The 22,076-nt window shown below is 50.0% G+C and overlaps 2 long non-coding RNA genes across 2 annotated transcripts; both read right to left on the bottom strand.

Annotated features, from left to right (window-relative positions):
- Nucleotides 1-250: 250 nt before the first annotated feature.
- Nucleotides 251-772, bottom strand: LOC117189656. Its single transcript, XR_004473503.1, has 2 exons — nucleotides 647-772; nucleotides 251-565 (listed from the first exon to the last, which is right to left on the bottom strand). It is a non-coding gene; the product is annotated as an uncharacterized LOC117189656 (long non-coding RNA).
- A 17,857-nt stretch (nucleotides 773-18,629) lies between these two features.
- On the bottom strand, nucleotides 18,630-19,443 carry LOC117189650. The gene is made up of 3 exons (XR_004473497.1): nucleotides 19,403-19,443; nucleotides 18,910-19,328; nucleotides 18,630-18,831 (listed from the first exon to the last, which is right to left on the bottom strand). It is a non-coding gene; the product is annotated as an uncharacterized LOC117189650 (long non-coding RNA).
- Nucleotides 19,444-22,076: the final 2,633 nt, after the last annotated feature.

The raw sequence follows: 22,076 nt of genomic DNA, 5'->3' as shown, positions 1-22,076 counted from the left end.
AACGTTGACGTTCTGCAGAGCTGCTGCGCTCTCCCGCTAAAGGGGCTCTCTGCCGCCGCCACTTCGGCAACTACTTTGATCTGCTGCCGCCACTTCGGCAATCACTTTCATCTAACGCCGTCGTCTATAGTTTAGTTCTATGCTAACCCCTCTGCGCATTGGTTGCATATCGATCTCGCATAAAGTTTATCTGGCAATAGCAAGCAATCGGCTTCCGCTAAGCCACCAAGATTAAATACGAATTATAAAGTTTAACCCGAAATCTCTTTTCATTTTTGAAACACATAGGTGCTTGGCACCTCAAACAGTCAAATTAATAAATATCAATTCAAATAAAACAAGCAAAACAACAAATAGCACTTCACCAAACTCTTTGGATATGGTCCTGTCTTCCGCCAATGACGCTTTCTATGTTTAGTCCAGTCCTGAATAGCCTGTCAACCAAAACGTCAATCCAGTCCAGACTATTTCCACCCACAGCGTCAGCCAGAACGGCAACTCTTTTAAAATTGCCTTCTGGAACGCGTGTGGTGTGACAAACAAGCTGAACGAGTTCGAAGTTTTCCTGAAAAGGGGAAAAATACAATTAATGATGGTCATCGAAACACGCACAAGGGCCGTCTCTGTGAGCGGATTCCACACTTACACTGCACAAAATCCGGCAAACGGTCGTAGAGAGGAAGTAGCCATCCTGGTCCGGGACGATGTCCCCCACTCTGCACTGCAGCCAATTTCAAAGCCATTCATCCAAAGTGTACCTGTCATCGTCTTCACTGATGTTACACTTGGCTTGTTTCCCAGAGGGCAATGGCGGCTAGCTGTCAAATGTAGACAAAAAAGGAGACATACTACTTCTCGGGACATCAAAACTAACAACAACCTAATAACAACAAAGAAAATCATAAACAGACGGCTATCAAGTGGGTGAAGCTTGGGTGTTATCACTTCGCGCGCCCGCCCTACCTGTGACCAAACACAACGTTCATTTTGGCCACCCTCTGCTGGAACGGTAACGGCTGGCCTAATCCATGGCTTACGCCACGCGTCCTCCCTCTATTTTAAATTTAATGCATCATGCTTCAATATATATCCAAGCTTTAATAATCGTAAATTGACAATTTCATCTTTCTCATTAATAAATAGCTATACTCAAAATTATCACTAACCACTAAGAAACACCAAAACGTTCGACACAAGGCAAACAAGGAAATAACTGCTGAAATTTCGCTCAACCAACAGGGATACCCTCACCCATACGTAATGGAATATGTGTAGATGAGTGGATCCAGTTTTACGGGAGTTAATTTAACTCGGGCCCCTACGGAGACTTAACCTACCAAGAGCTCTTGTTAAGGGTCCCCGGGACATAAACAATAAACAATATTTTTCCACAAATCGCTCGACCAAATACGGTGGACTGATGGGACCCCCGCGTCACCCACTAAGGGTTAATCTTCTGGCACTGAACAGCTGATCGCAGATTTAGGTTCGTGAAAGGTGTTGGTGTTTTTACATATTTTTTTTCAATGGCCAAGATTTTACGTTAAACTGTTTAAGCTAATACTAATTACTAAATAAAGGACAACACACGGAACAAAATAACATTTAATGTGGAACGGTGTTTGGAGTGCGGATTAAGTTTTTTTTCTTTAAGTTCAAACGACGTGGGCGATCGCTGGCCTTGGCCGGTCAGCCCTAAATTTATATAGGTCCGTGTATACGTGTGCGCGTGTGTGTGTGTGTGAATAGGGTTTCGGGGTTTTTACTTGGTGAATGAGACCAAACGTGTGGCACGCACTGGAAGGCGATGCAACGATCGTGCGGTGTGGCTAGAATCGCCCTGGCAGCTAAATCGTCCTCTTTCACCCTCCCCCTTCACACGTCCCGCGCTACTTGGCTCACACACGCGCAACTGGAACGAACTCACTCAGGTTCCGTTGGGCAGTCTTCTTCTCTGCAGTCGACTTTCTCGAACTCCAGTGTCCCTCTCCAGGAAACCTTCTGGCCCGGTTCTGGTGGCTATATTCCTTGCCGGCTGTTAGTAAAATTTTCTGCATTACAACCTATTTTATCGCCCGCCTTTTCTGTACTCACTTCAAACTTTCTGTTTTAAGCACAAAATTTCAAATTTCGACGTTACTCCGTCCACGCTCCACGATTTCCATAATCCAATCCACGTTTTCTAATATTTTCACTCCTATTTATCCCTTTTTCCCTTACTAATACATATAACTAATCCTATTCTCTTCCTTATATCCCCAGTAACGGCTCCAGCTCCCCCCGATGTCCCCATACACCATCGAGCCTCCCTGGACTTCCGCTAGATGGCGCGTCGCCCTCAGCCCTGGCCACCTATCGTTCAGGTGGGACTGGAACACCACCACGAGTATGTCGTCAGTCCCAGGAGGGACAACATACGCGTGGGCATGCCCACCGGATTCCGGAACACTATTGAGCACACGCCGGCGTGCCCTGCATTCTTCTGCCGCGCCCAACGTAGGCCACACCCACACCTCACTACATTCTCAGGTCTTTGGCGTGGTACACTCCTATGGGACGGCCGTTAAGGTCCTCCAGAGCATACGCGTTCTCTCCTACTGGCTTCACTACCCGGCATCGGATGAATTTGCGCGCGAACTTGGCATTAAAGCCTTTTCCGAAGTCACTAAGGACAAAATTTCGGCGGAATACCTCTTATCCCGGCCTCGCGTAAAACACCCGAGCTCGCTGGTTGTATCTTACCCTACTACGCTCGTATGCCTGATGTAAACTAGCGCGAATCCTCTCTTGGATGAGATGTCGCTTGTCCTGACCCTCCAGCAGCGATATGTCATGCTCGCCGATTGACCGCAGTCGCTTGGCCAGCTTGTAGCATGACCCATGCAAATACATTTGCTGCCCGAAGACTGCAAAGAATGGTGTTACGCCTGTTGCCTCGTGAACCGAGTTCCTAATAGCCAATTCTATCTCCGGCAGATGCACATCCCAGTCCCGGTGATCGGCTTCCAGATACGCCCGAATCGCGCTGAGTACTGTGCGATTCACGCGTTCGGCTGCGTTACTCTGCGGAGAATACACTGGCGTCCTCATATGAGTGACTCCGAATGCATCGGTCATCTCCTTAAAAGTTTTCGAGACGAACTGAGCCCCATTGTCCGAGTGAATCATCTCCGGCACTCCAAACTTGTAAAACACCTCGTGAACGAGGAATCTTACAACTTCCTTTGCTGTGGCCTTGGTCATGGTCTTTAGGAATGTGAACTTAGAGAACTGGTCAACTACAATAAATATCCACGCCTGACCGTTCTTTGACCGCGGATATTTGCCCAAAAAATCAATATAAAGTTTTTGGAACGGGCGCTCAGTGACCACTTCTTGCCCCATCCCGACCTGCATCCGATAATTCGGCGCTTTCGACTCCTTGCACACGGTGCACCGTCGGATATAATCCCGCACCTCTATCGCCATGTTCGGCCAGTAAAACTGCCTACGCAATAAGTGCAAGGTTTTCGCGATTCCTCCGTGCGCTGTCTTCTTTTCCGAATGTGCTTTGTCTATCAACCGTCAGCGAACTCGGAACCCACAATTTCCAGACGGCGCCCTCCAGTTGATCATCCAATCGTTCAAAGCGCATGCGCTTGAATATCATGCCGTCAACAATCTGGAGATCAGGTAAGCGGTCTTGGTTCTCTGTTATTTCCTTCCTTAACTCCTGATATTCTCCAGATTCAAACTCCACCGTTTCAAAACCCAGGATACTACTCGGATCCACTTCCAGCTCTTCAATACTGCGTGACAATGTATCTGCCACTACATTGTCCGCTCCTTTCCGGTGTTCTATGCCGAAATCGAAGGCCTGCAGTTGAAGGGAACAACGAGCTAAGCGACCATCCAGGTTCTTCATGGTCATGAGCCATTTGAGACTGGCGTGGTCAGTTATGACTGTAAACGGCATAAGCTCTAAGTACGGACGGATCTTCAGGATCGCCATGTGGGCTGCCAGACACTCCTTCTCTGTCACCGAGTAGTTTTTTTGGTGGCAATTCAGTTTGGCAGAGAAAAACGCTATGGGCCTCTCGGTCTGCTCGTCCTCCCTTTGGAAGAGTACGGCTCCTACTCCATAATGTGAGGCGTCGCACTGTATGTAGAAGTGCCGCTTGAAATCCGCGTGTACCAGGACTGGTGCCGAGGTGAAGGCAGCTTTTAGCTCCCCCATGGCTCGTTTTGCCTCCTCCGTCAATTTAAACTTTCCATTTCCCGACTTTTTCAGGGCGTCTGTGAGCTGACCGGCCATCTCAGCATAGTTTTTCATAAAGCGCCGGTACCAGCCCGCAGTTCCCAGGAAACTACGCAATTCTCGAACAGATCGCGGCTCGGGAATGCGCAAAATGGCCGACACACGATCCGGATCCATCTTCAGCGCTCCTCCTCCCACTATAAATCCCAGGTATTTAATGTTTTTATAGCAAAAATGAGATTTGCTCAGCCCTATCGTTAAATTTGCTTCTCGTAGACGCTCGGCAACCTGTCGCAGAATCTTCACGTGCGTTTGGAAGTCCTCAGCTATAATCAGCAAGTCGTCGAGATACGCATAGACGTTTGAACGCATCTCAACCGGAATCACCTTATCGACCAGTCTACATAGGCGTTGTGCGGCGTTGCAGAGGCCAAAGGGCATCATACGGAGCTGGTACAGAGGCCGTCCCGGCACCGTGAACTCCGTATATGGTCGACTCTGCTCGTCCAGCACGATTTGCCAAAAAGCGAATTTTAAGTCGACGCTGGAGATATATATCGTCTGATCGAGACGCGACAAAATCCCCTCGATGCTAGGAAGTGGGTAAGCGTCCTTGATGGTTACTTTGTTGAGCTTTCGGGCATCGAGACAGAAACGATTTTTGCCCGGCCTTCGCACCACGGTGGTACGGTTGCTCCATGGACTATCACTGTACTCGATGACTCCCAAAGCCAACATTTTGTCCACCTCACCACACACCACTTCCTGCATCGCTGGCGACAGCGGGTAATGTCGATCCTTCACCGGCTCGGCCTTCTCCACCAACTGAATTTTGTGAGTCTCTCTCGACGTCCTCCCCAGGCCTACGGCTTCGAAAGTTAGAAACTCTGCCTTCACCTGATCCAAGGCTGCCCTTTGCTCTTCTGACAACTCCCATTCTTCCTGCACTATCTCCTTCTCCGGGCCTTCCACATAGTGAGCGACTTGATCAGCCAGCACTTCTTCCACTAATCTGTGAGATGCCCCTACTGGACCTTCTCCCATCACCTCAGGAGCCAATGAGAATCCCCGCCAAAAGTCTACCCCCAAGTAAATTTCCTGTTCCAAGAACGGGCATACGAAAAACGTTAATCTTTTTACCTCTCCCTTGTATTTCACCGGTAACTCCACTCGGCCAACGATTGCGCGATCTTCCCCATTCGCTACCTTCACTATAGAAGAATATCGACGAGCCTCCACGCCCAGCTTCTCCAGGAATTCCTGACCATTACACCCTAGCATGCTGTGTGTAGCGCCTGAATCCAACAGGCCTCGCACGGACTCGCCCATTATAGAGATTTCTGCGAAAACTCTCGGGTCTTTCTTGCACCAACGCTTTACTGAAGCAATCACCTGCCTCCTCATAGCTCGCCTTTGCTTAAAACGGGATCTCGCCTTTCTCACCCGCACCGACAACCATCCACTCGTAGTTCAGAAAATATTATATTTCTGGTTTCTAAATAATTTCTTAAGCGCTCTTCATATGATAAGTTCCTTAACCTAGCATGCAATTTACGTCTATCTAATTCATTTTTATTTTCTTCTACTCTCTCTGCGCAGGCACCTTCTGTGAGCGTGATTCGCCTGCTTGGATCGCACCCCTCTTCACGTTTCCCGCGCAATTCGGACAGGTTGGACAATATGCATCGGGCTTTCCACACCGGTAGCAGAAAATTCGCCTCTCCGATGCCATACAGTCCCTAAAGCCATGATCGGTCTGCCCGCAGTTCCAGCAAATCAACTTCTGTGGAACACGCTGTGTCACTTGCGCTTCCTCAATGACCTCTGCCTCTTCATCGCCAATCGACCGATCCTGCGCGACCTCGCTGACGTTCGCATTCGGCCCGCGACCATAGTTTGTGGCTTTGGGGGCTCCTCGCCACGAAGATCGAGCCTTCCTCTTCAGATGTGCCTCTATTTCCACGCACTCATCCCGCAGTTGGTCTAAGGAATAAACCCGTAAGCCGTAGACGAAACTCGCTATCTCATCTGTGAGTGCCTTTTTGAACATTTTTACCATCTCCTTTTCAGGTGGTGGCATCTCCAACCTCGACGCGAGCTTTCTCATGACATGGAAAAAGTCTTCCACACGGATCACGGATTACTGCCAGTACCATTCCCGCGCGTTTCCTGTAACCAGATGATGAAATCCCTTTAGAACTTCATCCCACGGACAGCGGCATTGGGCTTGTAGGAATTCAATTCGGAACACAAAAGCCTCGACTGTTATTTTGTTGCTGTCTCCGTCGAACGTCACGTCCCATTTTTCGACTCGGCCCCACCGTGGCCAAGGTCTATAGCCCGGGGGATTTGGATGCGGATCTTCTCGAGGAATCCCACCAGGAATCTCCTACCCTCGCCACGACCCTGACCCGAGTGTCTGAGGGCTATCGGGTTTCGCCAATTTCGCGCTTGATGCCCACCCCGTTGATGCTGCTCACTGGATGCGGTCGGTCCTACTCCTGAAGACGGTTCCGGACCAATACCACCTCGCCCCGAGCGAGCCAAAAATGGTTTTGGTGGCGGAATCTGCGCATCAGTCGTGCTAGACGGCTTCCTTTTCGGGATTGCTCCTCGATACTCCTGCTCGTGGTGAACCTCCTCCCGCTGCGGTTCCTTCTGCTGCTGCAGCTGTCTAACCGGCTGGAGTACCTCGTTGAGTTGGTGCATCATCTCGATAAACCCCTTACGCAACTCCTCCTGCAACACCCGGCTAATCGAGTCAGTGTTCGCTGCCCTGTGAGTCGCATGAGCCTGAGCCAACGATACGTTGACTGCTGATGCCAGTTCGGAAGCAAGCGTGGGTGTAGGATCGGACATTGGCCATTCTTCTGACCTGGCCTGGACCGGTGTTCTTGGCAACCCACCCACAGCTCCAAGTTCCTCCCAATCTTGATCAAACATCGCCCCTGACACTTCTCCTATCTGGTCCACTGTTTTGTTTACGCGTGATCGCGTATGATACTGTCGACTACCCCCTTTTTGTGGCATCTGCACCGAGCAACACCAATATTACAAAAAAAAAAGGGAAACTCCTAAACTAAGATAATATACATAAATAAAGAAATAAATACCCAAAGAAATAACTAGTAAGAATAAATAACACCACGCTTCGGACCAATAAATACTCCGATAAATAAATAAATAAATACCGATATAAATATTGCGCCAACCAGCGCCGTTAACGAGATATATGCAATTAAATATTTGAATAAATAAATAATAACATACATGTATATTCGATCGACACCTAAGACACTCAAACACATTCAACACCACACAAAACCTAACAACAAAAATTCCTAACAGTTCTTCTTCTTCTTACAAGATTCATTAAGAGGGGGACACGTGACTAGCCGGGACCAGCAACCGCTCCAGTTTCTGCGCTCCACTTGACAGTCGCCCTACGGATATCCTACAATTACGAACACCACCTTTGTGTGGCCTGTCATCTACTCTAGTCATCGCTCTAAGCGATGGCCGATAAACGAGAAGCCTCACGGTGCATGAGCTCACTTTGCTTGTGATTTGTTCCTGTCATCCATCTTACCGATCTGCCATTACAACAGATGCATCGCGGGTTGTCTTTACGACTCCCGGGCCACCTACTCCTCACCACCTCTCGGCAGACAGACAACAGGTTCAAAAACACGAAAGCGGCTTTGTTTTAAACAAACAGGTGCGAAACTACAATGAACAATTTACCTACATGACTTACTCTAACTTATTCCAATATCACATTCCATCACAGATTTATTCGATATCACAGTCCACCAGGCAATGTGTCCGTCGCAAACTCCCTGTCCATTTTTTTGTTGAACGGCAGTGACTTACGTTCACTTGCGACATCGAATAGCGACAAAATGTTCAACTGTAATTCGTAAGTCCCTATCACATATTTTATATATCCGTTAACTGCCTCCGTCTATCCATCCCTAGCATCAATCACCCCGCGCCATTAAGGACCAGCTTTACGCTCACCTTAAGCCTGCAGCAGCGACTTCTGCCGGGACAGCTAAACTGCACTTCGCGAGCTGTCGTCTTCTCCACTAAATTAATTATTTTTTTTCATTCCCCTCATCTGCCTTTACCAGCCCGAGTGACATTTCTTGTAATACCACCCGAACCTGCGTCAGTCCAGATGCATGCGAATTCGAAAATAAATTGGGCGCCATTTGTTACACTTGGCTTGTTTCCCAGAGGGCAATGGCGGCTAGCTGTCGACCCCAGGGCTGGGTAGTTCCCCTTGCCCGCCAAATGTAGACAAAAAAGGAGACATACTACTTCTCGGGACATCAAAACTAACAACAACCTAATAGCAACAAAGAAAATCATAAACAGACGGCTATCAAGTGGGTGAAGCTTGGGTGTTATAACTTCGCGCGCCCGCCCTACCTGTGACCAAACACAACGTTCATTTTGGCCACCCTCTGCTGGAACGGTAACGGCTGGCCTAATCCATGGCTTACGCCACGCGTCCTCCCTCTATTTTAAATTTAATGCATCATGCTTCAATATATATCTAAGCTTTAATAATCATAAATTGACAATTTCATCTTTCTCATTAATAAATAGCTATACTCAAAATTATCACTAACCACTAAGAAACACCAAAACGTTCGACACAAGGCAAACAAGGAAATAACTGCTGAAATTTCGCTCAACCAACAGGGATACCCTCACCCATACGTAATGGAATATGTGTAGATGAGTGGATCCAGTTTTACGGGAGTTAATTTAACTCGGGCCCCTACGGAGACTTAACCTACCAAGAGCTCTTGTTAAGGGTCCCCGGGACATAAACAATAAACAATATTTTTCCACAAATCGCTCGACCAAATACGGTGGACTGATGGGAACCCCGCGTCACCCACTAAAGGCCGTGGCCGGTCAGCCCTAAATTTATATAGGTCCGTATATACGTGTGCGCGTGTGTGTGTGTGTAAATAGGGTTTCGGGGTTTTTACTTGGTGAATGAGACCAAACGTGTGGCACGCACTGGAAGGCGATGCAACGATCGTGCGGTGTGGCTAGAATCGCCCTGGCAGCTAAATCGTCCTCTTTCACCCTCCCCCTTCACACGTCCCGCGCTACTTGGCTCACACACGCGCAACTGGAACGAACTCACTCAGGTTCCGTTGGGCAGTCTTCTTCTCTGCAGTCGACTTTCTCGAACTCCAGTGTCCCTCTCCAGGAAACCTTCTGGCCCGGTTCTGGTGGCTATATTCCTTGCCGGCTGTTAGTAAAATTTTCTGCATTACAACCTATTTTATGGCCGTCAGCCATTGGGTGCTACAGGGGGACAAACGGATGACGGGTCGGCTCGCACAACTGTGAACTCGGCGCAGGCGCAGCCGCTCCGGTTAGTAATACCCGGTGCGGTCTGCGTCTCACACAGAGGGTTGAGGGTTGTCCCCCCCTAGGACACAGAGGGTTGCGAGCGAACCGTCACCCGCCGTAACTGTGCACACCGGTGGAAGTGCTACTATACTCTCCCCGTGAGGGCGGCTGGAAACAGGTCCTAGCACGGTCATGTCTCTGCTAGGATGCTGGCGAATGGTAGTCGGGCGGAGAGAAGAAAACTCTCAGTGAAATTACCCCAATCCAAGGTGACACTGTTATATGCCGAGGGATGCATGGCCGGGGGGGTGCCCGGTCGCTAATATGCGGACTCTGGATACCTGCCGACCTCCAGTTTAAATCAGGCTTCCCGGGCAAGCGGGCTATGCCTCGGGTGACCAACCCCTTCCCGCCTACTCATGGGAACAAAAATGCCAAACATATCAAAAATACCAAATAAAAACACCGCAAAGGAGCTCGGTCCTCCTCTTAAAGTACCGGAGGGACAAGCCAATCCCTCTGCACCAGCGCCTGGGAAACCGGGTCCAAAGAAGACGGGGAAGGAGACTGAGTCGGTCCACCGTCTTCAGGCAGCAGCCGCAGCGAGGGGGGGCCCTAAAAGCCAATCGGGTCCTTCCAAGTCGGGTGGCTCCAAGGGCGAAGCGGATACCGGGGTGGCTGCCAAGCAGAGCGTAATCGCGGCTGGTAAGCGCACCGGGACCGAAGAACCCATGGGAGCCCCGGCGGGCAGTGTCTCTGCACCACGGGATGGAAAGCCGTCGTACCAGGACAGGAGACGAGCGGCTTTCATCCTGTCCAACGAAGACCCGAACTTCAAGGCGTCAGCCGAAGGAAAGGAGCAGAGGCTGTGGGCCTGCTCAATCCTTACTGTTCCAGCCAGCCAAAGCCGGAAAGGGCGCAGCCAAGGCCGCCAACAAGCGGCAACGCTCAGCGGAGGACCCCGCAAATCAGCCAGGCCAAGCCCAGCAAGCCAAGCGGGTGAAGACCCACCTCACGAACCGGTCGTTCGCTGAGGTGGCGAGGGGCAGCACCCTGACCGGTGTCCTGGACAGGGGCGCCGAGGCCGGCCATGTCCCTCGCGATAAGTGGCACCTGGTGGAGAACGAGCTCCAGGACCGGTTCCTACTGGAACTGGAGGAGAACGGCGGACCACCGCCAAAGTGTGAGGACGCAGGGTGGCATCAAGGCAAGGTGAAAGCCATCGCCTGCCAAGACGCTCGCTCTGCGGCTCTCTACATGAAGGCGGTGGCGGCCCTAAAAGAGGTCTATCCAGGGGCGAAACTGGAGGCCGTGAAGTGGGAAGATGTCCCTAGTCGCCCGAGAGCCGGAGCGTGGGTCTCGGCTAAGCCTGCAGAGCCTGAGAAGATCCTCAGGTTACTGCAGGTCTGCAACCCCCACCTTCCTACAGCCGATTGGAAGGTGGCAAAGGTGGAGGATATCCAAGGGCAGAGGCGCCAGCTTATCCTCGTCCTAAATGAGGAATCCATTGATCTCCTCGCAAAGTCGGACGGTGTAGTGCATTATGGCTACAAGAAGGTCACCATATCTACTTACAAGTCCGATCGCAAGGGCAGGCAAGCGGAGGTCGAGCCAGACCCGGAGCTGCCGGAGATCCCAAAAGAGGGGGCCTCGTGCGGGGAAGACAACCCGGCGTCGGATGCGGCGTCCATGATGTCGGACGATATCTTGGACGACTACGCGTTCGACGAGAGCGACCTAGCCAGAGGTCTCAGCCACATCGTTGTCGGGGAGGAGCCGGAGTCCCCTGACAGCGATCTAGAAGTAACAATGGTGGAGGCGAGCCTCAGGAATGTCGTTGACGCTCCTGCAGATAAACCTCCACCATTGTAAGGCAGCATGCGCTGCTCTACTGCTCCACCTGGCCAAGGGTGGAGCCGACATAGTCCTCATTCAGGAGCCCTGGATCCTCGGAAACAGGGTCTCCGGTCTGAGGACTTCTGACTACAAGCTATATGTAGCTGAAACCGCAGGTAAAATTCGTACCTGCATTCTTGCAAAAAGAGAGTTGCACCTATTTTTGCTCCCAAATTTCAGCAATGAAGACCACACCGCAGTGAGCCTCGAAGGCCAGGAGCGCTCACTGAGGATCTGCTCCGCATACATGGGGCATGAACAACCAGACCCCCCTCCACACGCGCCTCTCCGGGCTCTAATCGCAGACTGCTCGGCCAAGGACATCGGCCTAATTGTGGGGTGCGATGCCAATGCACATCACTGTCAGTGGGGAAGCACTGACACAAACGAAAGGGGTGAGTACCTTTTCAGTTACTTACTGACCACTCAGATGGTCTTACTAAACCGGGGTAGTGATCCCACCTTTATCATTAAAAACCGCAAGGAGGTCCTGGACCTCACGCTTGCCTCTCATGAGATACAGCGTAACATTGTATCCTGGAGGGTCCTGGAAGAGCACTCCTTCTCGGACCACAGGTACGTGGAAACTGTCTTCTCCTTCTCAGTACCGAAGCCAGTCCGATTCCGAAACATCAGGCGGACAAACTGGACTCGGTACTCTGACTACCTCTGTCGTGTTCTCCCTGAGCCCCCATCTGAGGAGGAGTTCTCCACGGAGGCCACGACTCGTCTTCTTAAGATCTTTACTGACGCCTGCAATAAGGCGCTCGACAAAGCATGCCCCTCTGGCAAGAACAGAGGCCGGAAGAAACCTGAATGGTGGAATCCGAAACTGGGTGAACTCCGGAAAGCCTCCCGGAGACTCTTCAATAAAGCTAAGGCTGAAAACGTTGAGCAAAACTGGGCCGAATACAAGGCCAGTCTGTCAACCTACAACAAAGAACTTAGAAAAGCCAAACGCGCCTCCTGGCGTAAGTTCTGCAGCGAAATCGAGAGTAACTCAGAAGCCTCACGCTTGCGCAGAGTTCTCTCGAAGACAACACCCACCCTGGGCTACTTGAAGAACACCGACCAGTCGTGGACTACGTCCAGCGAGGAGTCGCTAAATCTTCTCCTAAATACCCACTTCCCTGGCTGCGATGAAAACAGACCCAACTACCTCGCGCCTCCTTCTGTCGCCTCAAATGCCATCTTGGGACTGCTAAGCCAGGAGAACATTTCCTGGGCGATCAGAAGCTTTAAACCCTACAAGTCTGCGGGGCCAGACGGCATTTTCCCTGCCCAACTGATTCACGCGGGACATAAAGCCATTAACGGGCTCAAAATAATTTACGAGGGAATCTTCTCCCACGGGTGCATTCCTGACACCTGGCTTCAGACCAAAGTCGTATTCATACCCAAGGCAGGCAAGCCCTCGCACACTGCCCCAAAAGATTTCAGACCCATAAGTCTATCGTCTTTTCTTCTAAAGGCGATGGAGCGGCTCCTGGGGCTGCATCTAACGGCGTGCATTCCGTCCAGTCTGATCTCAGACTCCCAGCATGCCTATCGGAAGGGAAGATCCACCGAAACGGCCCTACACTCGATCACATCGATCATCGAAGCATCCCTTAATTTTAAGGAGTACACCCTAGTAGCCTTCCTCGACATAGAAGGCGCCTTTAACAACATCCTTCCGACCGCCATCACGGGCGCACTGACGGATCTGGGCGTTGACTCCAGGACGGTGAGCCTGATCGATCAGATGCTACAATGCAGGACGGTTGAGGCATCACTGGGGACGTCAACGTGTACCAGATTTGTCAGCAGAGGCACACCGCAGGGCGGAGTCCTCTCGCCCCTCCTATGGAACGTGGCAGTGAACACACTGCTGCGGGAGATAGAGGGGGGTGGCTGCCGTGTGGTGGCGTACGCGGACGATGTTGCCATAGCATTCTCCGGAAAATTTCCGCAGACATTGTGTGAGTGCATGACAAGTACTCTCACGAAAATGTCGAAATGGGCAGACAAATGCGGGTTAGGCGTCAACCCGTCTAAAACGGAACTGGTGCTTTTCACTAGGAAGTACAAAGTTCCGGTACTGATTCCCCAAGACTATGTGGGGAAACGCTAGTCTTCAGCAACAACGCCAAGTATCTTGGCCTAATCCTCGATAGAAAGCTCGATTGGAAATTGAGCATAGAGGATAGAGTAAAGAAGGCCACAGTGGCCCTCTATACTTGCAGGAAAGCCATCGGACTAAAATGGGGAATGACCCCCTATATAGTTCGGTGGCTCTACACCGCCATCATACGACCAATCATGCTCTATGGAGTGGTGGTATGGTGGCCAGCCTTGGACAGAAGGACATGCCTCAATAAACTCAGCAGAGTTCAACGCATGGCAGAGCTATGCATAACTGGCGGGCTACGCACTACTCCAGGGGAAGCCCTGGATACTGTGCTGGACCTCCTCCCTGTGGATCTCATGGGAAAGAAGGTGGCAACACTTTCCGCCCTCAGAATGAGAGAAGCCAGACTGTGGAAAGCATCCGCGGTTGGGCACTCGGGAATCCTGATGAGACTCCCGCAATTACCAGAGAGGACAGATTACTGTATCCCCAGTGATCACCTCTCGACGCCCTTCCAGGTATCAATCCCATCTAGGGAGGACTGGGAGATGGGCGAACCAGGACCTGCAAATGCGGTCCACTTCTACACTGATGGCTCAAAGCTAGACGGCCGCGTGGGAGGCGGAGTCTACTGCAGCGAGCTGAACATCAGTCATTGCTTCAGGCTCCCGGATCACTGTAGTGTGTTCCAAGCGGAGGTTGAAGCCATCAAGGAGGCCATTTCGATCGTCTCCAAATTACTTCTAGATACGCACTTAGTGTGCGTCTTCTCGGACAGCCAAGCAGCTATCAAAGCTCTAGGCTCAATATCGTCGAACTCAGCGACTGTAAATGACTGCCGCAGGTCTCTGCACGAGATCGCAGAGCAGTTAGATCTCTTCCTTATATGGGTCCCCGGCCACAGGGACATCGAGTGGAATGACGCCGCCGACGAGCTAGCCAGGCAGGGTACTACGATTCCTCTCCTACCGGAGAGGGAGCAAGTAGCGATGCCCTTGGCTACGTGCAGGCTCCTAACGCACGAATTGTTCGAGCAAAATGCCAATAGGAGATGGCAGCAAACCGTTTCCTGTAAAGTCTCAAGATTGATATGGCCATATCGATCGAAGAAGCGCTCAGCAGAGCTGTATAAACTCAGCAGAGCACAGTGCTCTGCAGTTACTAGAGCCATTACGGGACACTGGCAGATCGGCACTCACGCCTCTAGACTGTCAATCCCTCATAACGACTTCTGCAGGAGTTGTCGCGACGAGGAGGAGGAGGAATCGGTCCCCCACTTCTTCTGCCACTGCCCAGCCCTTGGAAATCGTCGTCTTCGAATTCTCGGGCCGCTTTCCTCACGGACATTTCGGACCTGTCCGTAATCAAACCAGGGACCTTGTCCAAATACATCCAAGCCACCGGATGGGACTGCCCTTAACCTGCAGTAGTATGCTCTCACGGTTCGGGCAACTCGAAGGGGCACATGCCCATGCGGCAACACAACGGACCTTTTATAGGTCCAAGTGAGCTTGGGGGCGGGAGGCTCTTATCCCCCCCCCCCCCTCCCGGCTACCGCCTTAACCTAACCTAACCTAACCTATTTTATCGCCCGCCTTTTCTGTACTCACTTCAAACTTTCTGTTTTAAGCACAAAATTTCAAATTTCGACGTTACTCCGTCCACGCTCCACGATTTCCATAATCCAATCCACGTTTTCTAATATTTTCACTCCTATTTATCCCTTTTTCCCTTACTAATACATATAACTAATCCTATTCTCTTCCTTATATCCCCAGTAACGGCTCCAGCTCCCCCCGATGTCCCCATACACCATCGAGCCTCCCTGGACTTCCGCTAGATGGCGTGTCGCCCTCAGCCCTGGCCACCTATCGTTCAGGTGGGACTGGAACACTGAAAAGAAAAATAAAAAGGGAATTATTTTTGCGCCGATCTACTGTCCGCCTGTATTCAAGTGGGCGTCTGCCCATTTTACTGGATTGATAAGACATTTTGAAGAACTCTGCGTCGAAGAAACTGCATCCGGCTTCCTTGTATGCGGTGACTGGAACGCGAAGCATATGTGGTGGGGAAATGTCCGTGGATGCGCCAGAGGGAAAGCGCTGATGGAGGCTGTACACACCAACAACGGCTGCAATTTGCTGGCCACCGGTGGTGCCACACACTATCCCTACGACAATATCAGCCTGTTTCAAAAGTCGCTGGAACGGTTGATCAATCTCAACACCGAGATTAGAATAGCGCAGGACATTGATGACGTCGTTGACTTGTTTTTTGACAATATACGGGTAGCAGCAGCAGCAGCAACAACACAACATCAACAGCAGCATCCAAACTCACATCGAAGATGGCCACAGCAGCGACAGCATCAACATCAGCAGCGGTCACAGCAACATCACCGGCACCATCACCTTAAGCTGGACGAGGCTACTAGCGAGCTGCTTTCCAACAAACAGCAGTGCAAGAGGATCTGGCTGGCGACTCGCACCATCGAAGCCAGACGAAACTACAGGGCGGCGTAAAATCGTCTTAATAAGGGGCTCACAATCCTGAAAAACAAAAATATCAACAAACTGTTCACAGGGATTGACAACAAAGACCGCTATCAAATGCAGAAACTTTGGAAACTGACCAGCACAATCAAAAGACAGCCGCAGCCAAACTGGCCACTGAGGCTGCCAACTATGACTGGAGGCAAGGCAAGTGTCTCGTGGACAAAGTCAACAGCCGAGACAGCCGATGCCTTTGCTACTCACCTGGAGGAGAGATTCAGCCCGATACTATCCAATTCAGATGAAGAGCGGACCGCAATCAACAGAGAGCGTGAGCAGTCAAAACGGCAGAAGCAGCTACAACCAGACCAGGAAATCAGGATTCCCTTCAGACCACTCACACTGCCTGAGCTGATGCAGATTGTTGATGCATTGGAGCTGTCCAAATCACCTAGGGGCGACAAAATCAATAACAAACTGATTAAAAAATTGCCAAAAAAAACGCTATTATATTTAATATTAATTTATAACTCCATTTTCAGACTCGGCCACTTTCCAAGTCAGTGGAAACATGCCCAGATTAAAATGATTTTAAAGCCGGGCAAAAACACAGCCGACATGTGTTCCTACCGGCCAATCAGTCTATTATCGGCCTTTCAAAGATCTTTGAAAAATTGCTGATGGCGAGATTGTTTGAGGTGGAGAATTTTGCCAAGGCCGTACCCAATTACCAATTTGGATTTCGGCGGGAGCATGGCACTGAGCAGCAGCTGGCTCGAGTCACACAATATATCCTCAAGGCGTATGAGAAAAAACAAGTTTGCTCGGCAATTTTTCTGGACATATCCGAAGCTTTTGACCGAGTATGGCATGAAGGGCTGCTGTACAAGTTGATGAAGCTGCTGCCTTTAAATTTGTACTGCATTCTGGAGAGCTACCTGGCTGAACGCACTTTTTGCGTGAGCTGCGGAGACGATGATCTGTCAAGAATCGGAAAAATATTAGCTGGAGTCCCGCAGGGTAGTGTACTTGGGCCAATACTATACACGATCTATGCCTCGGACATGCCCATGCCTCACCTCATCCCTGACAGCACTGGCTTCCATCCAGAACGGGAATCAATGCTGCTGTCCACGTATGCCGACGACACGGTGATAATGAGCGCATCTGCAATCCCAAATGTGGCAGTCAAAAATAACCAGCGGTACCTACAACACTTCTCTATATGGGCCAAGAAGTGGTGCATTAACATAAATGCAAAAAAAACCGGACATGTAATATTCACACTGAGGACAATTAGATCAACGGACTTAAGGCAAACGCCGACTATAAATGGACAGGCTGTGCCACTTGACAAATCACACACATATCTGGGCATAAAATTGGACAAAAAACTCACCCTAAGCTTACACATCACGAGGCTCTGCACAAAACTCCGATCAAGAGCGGCCAAACTGGAGTGGCTTGCTGGCCCAAAAAGCCGGCTGCCTAACGAAATCAAGGCTATCGTCATCAAGCAGCTCATCATGCCCATTTGGCAATATGGTCTTCCGGTTTGGGGCGCACTTACATCCGATTCCCAGCTGCGACGTGTGCAAAGCCTACAAAATAAAATCATTAGACGGGCAATGAAGGCGACAAGGTTCACCAGGAACGATGCCATAAGGCAGACTCACAATCTAGACACAATTGACGAAGTGTTCCATGCGGCAAGTGGGCGCTTCGCCAACTCCTTGGCTTGCCATGTCAATCCGGAGGCTCGGAAACTATTACTGCAGCCGTATGAGCCACAGCGATTGCAGAGGCCACGATATCTGCAACAGCTGCTCCAACACTTCCGCCCGCTGCAGCCTCAAAATCAGGATCGGAGCAGCCATCAACAACAACATCCAGATCCGGCCATCTCCGAGGAATCGCTTCCAACGCTGGTCCGTCTCGAAGAGGAGGAGCTGAAAAGAAAGAGACAGGAGGAATCAGACGCCAGGCAATTAAGAAGAATCCAACAACAAAATATCATCAATCCGAACCCCGAAAGGTTCAACGGTTCGATGATAAATTGCTTCAGGAAACGATACCTCAGCGGCCAAACTCCCCGAGAAAGAATAGTGGCTCTTATCTTTGGCCAGCCACTATCTGTCCAAAGGATAATCCTGCCAGATTACGAGGGGGATCCCGATCCAGTGACGCAGCAGCATACCCAGCAGCAGACTCAGCAACAGACGCAGCAGCAGACTCAGCAACAGATGCAGCAGCAGACGCAGCAGCGGACCCAGCAGCAGACACAGCAGCGGACCCAGCAGCAGACACAGCAAATTCTGTCGAGCAGCAACCTGCAGACGTCACATCATCGTTGCCAGACACGGGCTGCAAGCAGCAGCTCACGCACCCTGGACGACAGCCATCGACGCAATCCGCAAGAGGCACTTCTGGACCACGGACTGGAGCAAGTCCGACGGCGCCTTGAACGGGTGGTCGACGACGACGACGACGACGTCCAAATCATCACCGATGACGACGACGACGACGTCCAAATCATCACCGATGTCCAATCCATCTCAGATGACGACGACCACAACAACGACGATGATGCCGGCCGGCACATTGCACACACCGCCACAGTCACTCCGCACTTTGGTGCAGCAAGGCGCCGATTATTGGGACGCCGCAATCCGGCCGCAGCAAGTCCAATGTTCCTTAGGTGGACATTGTCGTTGTACCTGGTAAATGTAAAAATGACATTAAAATTTGCAAAATTATCCCCTCCACAGAGCAATATAAAACGGCACAAAATTCACCTGAAGCGTGTACAAACACGCTTGCGACACCGGGCGACACCCCTAGTTGCTCCTCTGATCCTTCCTCATGGGCGTCACCACGGCATCCGGCCTCCAGAAGGGCTCCGCGGACGAGAGTCATCAGGGCTGCTGGTTGGCCATGAATGCAAATTTGGACACGCTTGCGCTGCACACATGGCGCATCCGAATCCACGCAGGGGTGGTTTTCCTGCACTTAATGGCTGCTGGCAACCATCGCCACACAAATTTGGCCGAATCCCGGGCCACCTGGAGGACCACGGCGATCGCTCCATCCACTCTGCACGGCGCTGTGCATTGTCCACGTCTCCTGCCGCACCTTACACACGCGCTCATCCAGCGCCGTACGGTTGCGCACTGTGCCAAACACACTGCTCCAGACGACGACGATGATCCAGTACCTGCAAATAGAAATAAAATATACTTGGTACCTTATCTGGACCCGCAGAAAACGATATGTCCATAGATGACAAACCTTCCAGAACAACGCTTTCCTCGAAAAAGGGCAGAAAAATGCTGTTAGCTTGAGGTAGCTGGTACGGATACGGAGTGGATGCGTTGTAAATATGAGACGAGTACGTTGTTTAGAAAAAGTTAGCGAATAAATTTGCAATACCAACAGCAGATGCTTCTGTTTTGTTCTGGTAATGAAGGGACGGAGGAAAAACGTTTGACTTGCGCTTAGAGTTAACGAACGAATAGAATTTTTTAGGATCACTACGAAAGTTACTACTACATTGTGAAAGGTAATGATTATAACACTGACTATTGACGGCAAGGAACAGAGAGCGAGCGGAGGAGTATAGAGCTAAGGCCAACGTGGAGCCCGACTTCTGGTACTTTTTATAGAGCCGGGATTTATTATTTTTTAAGTATGACAAATACTTGGAGAACCAGGGAGGCTTGGACGATACAGGTACAGTGATATCTGGAACAAACGTATTAAGGGCGGAGTAAATAGAACTATAAAACGAGTTAACAGTTGCATCTATGTTCGGTAATGAATAAAGAAACGACCAATCAACACGCGAGAGATGTAGATCTAAATCAATAAAGTTTGTTTTGCGAAAACACTTTATGTGACAAGTAGCCATGGAACTGTCAGCACCACCAGATTGTGTACACTCCAGTGATATCAACAAAGTTGGATGGTGAGGATCTTCAGGGAGAGATATTGGGCTTGCTCTAGATACCGTAGCAAGAGAACCATCGTTAACAAAAACGAGGTCAAGAAGTCTGTCCCTAATGTTTTTAACGGCATTAATTTGGACAAGGGAAATATCCGTTAGCCCATTGATAAAGTCATTATGGCAATTCGGAAACAACAGGTTAGCGTCATTACAAGGCAGCCAAGAAAGAAATGGGAGGTTAAAGTCCCCCATGACAATAATTCGATCATTGCACCCTAATGCAGAAACAACATTATTAATTGCTGAGAGGTGGTGTAAGTAAAGCTCAGCATCAGACCTGGGAGGAATGTAAGAGCAGGTTAAATAGAAAAATGCGGAGCCAACACGAACTTTGACTGCAACAAATTCAATTCCATGAATGTTATTTAATGGGAATAACTCAGATGAGAAAACAAATTTAACTGCAATCAGAACACCACCTGCAAAAATGGGCGGTCCATTCTATAAATAGTGTAACTATCAATGAAAATTTCATGATCATTGACAGAGGAGTTAAGCCAGGTTTCGGTAAACGCGATGGCATCGAAATCAAAGGACGCGCTATTAGTATGAATTTGACGCAACTTTCCCAGCAAACTGCGAACGTTCTGATAGTGCATGGAAAAATAGTACATCAGTTTTTTGGAGCATGTTCGGTAGTTCTTGGATTCGAGTTCGAATCTTTGAGAAGGAACTCATGCACAATTGTATGCTCAGGCCATATTGACGGTTCTAGAGAACAGGATAGTAAAGAATCAGGGAGAAGAATTTTAAAGGATGATATGTTGCGCTTATGTTTAAATGTAAATTTAGTCACAACTATATCAACAGGCGAAGTGTTAAGTTTAGCGGCAAGATGTTGTTTAACATCCTCCGTTGTAGCCTCAGGAATAAGACGAGAAACAAATATTGCTTTCCGAGGGACCACTGCTTTAAGTTGAAGTCCCGAGCGAGATCGGGATGGTGGAGCCACTCCTAAAAGAGATCTCGGTACAAGGGCAGAGGAATTGGCAGCAATGGCTGTAGCAGGAATTGGAGTAGGAATTGCAGCAGGAATTGGAGCAGGAATTGGAGCAGGAATTGGCAAGACGTCGTCAGCAACCAGCACACCCGCACTAGGAGCACTCACCGCGTCAGAAGTGACGGCCACAGAAACTGCAGGGATGGGATTGATGCTGTTGGGGAGTTGGGTGCTCGAAGGAAGCACATTGCTCGGTGTAAAGAACTCCGGAGCCACCGTTGGCGGATTTACAGACAACGGCGTGGCATGCCTACACGGAAATGCTTCCGATGGATGAAGGTGGGAGGCAGGCGTACCAATCGGATTAGGTTGCAAGAGATTGGTATCATTATGCGGAATTTTCCGTCTAGGCGATTCGCTCAAGAGTTTGAGCCCAAGAAACTGTGATTCAAGTGCAAGAAATTTCTCGTTGAGAGCCACAAATTGTTTCCGGACATCCAGAAACCCAGTTTGAGTCTGTCTCATAAATGTGCGCATTTCGGCCTCAATCTCCCGACAAGCCAGACATGCCCAAGACAGGCCCATGCGTTTCGAGATCAGATCATTCAGCCGGCCAAAATTTCCACCACCAGCACATTTTATGTGGGCAAAATTGTCGCACAGCCAGCAGCTAAGAAATGAATCACCAATGATAACACCACCGAATTCACATTTCTTTGCACTACAAACGATTGCCATTATTGACAGCAGTAGAATCACTGTGCACGAATAATAAGAGAACGGAGTGAGATCGCAGGTAAAGTAGGAGAGCAGACAGCAGAGCGAGCCAGACAATCAGCTGCAGCGGCAATAATTCAAAGCAGATGTTCCAACGAAGTGCAGAAAACGAGCAGTAAACTCACCAAAGCAGAGACACAAAAGAAAAGTCCACAGAGAGGGAGAGTATAGGCAATCCAGAGAGAGTGAGAGCAACAATGCGAGAAGCCCGCGTATGCCCACGAGAGAGTGTGGGCGATGCA

The sequence above is a fragment of the Drosophila miranda genome (genome assembly GCF_003369915.1).
Source record: "Drosophila miranda strain MSH22 chromosome Y unlocalized genomic scaffold, D.miranda_PacBio2.1 Contig_Y1_pilon, whole genome shotgun sequence".
Lineage (NCBI taxonomy): Eukaryota > Metazoa > Arthropoda > Insecta > Diptera > Drosophilidae > Drosophila > Drosophila miranda.
Note: the sequence above shows the minus strand (reverse complement) of the source record. Positions and strands in the feature narration are given on the sequence as shown.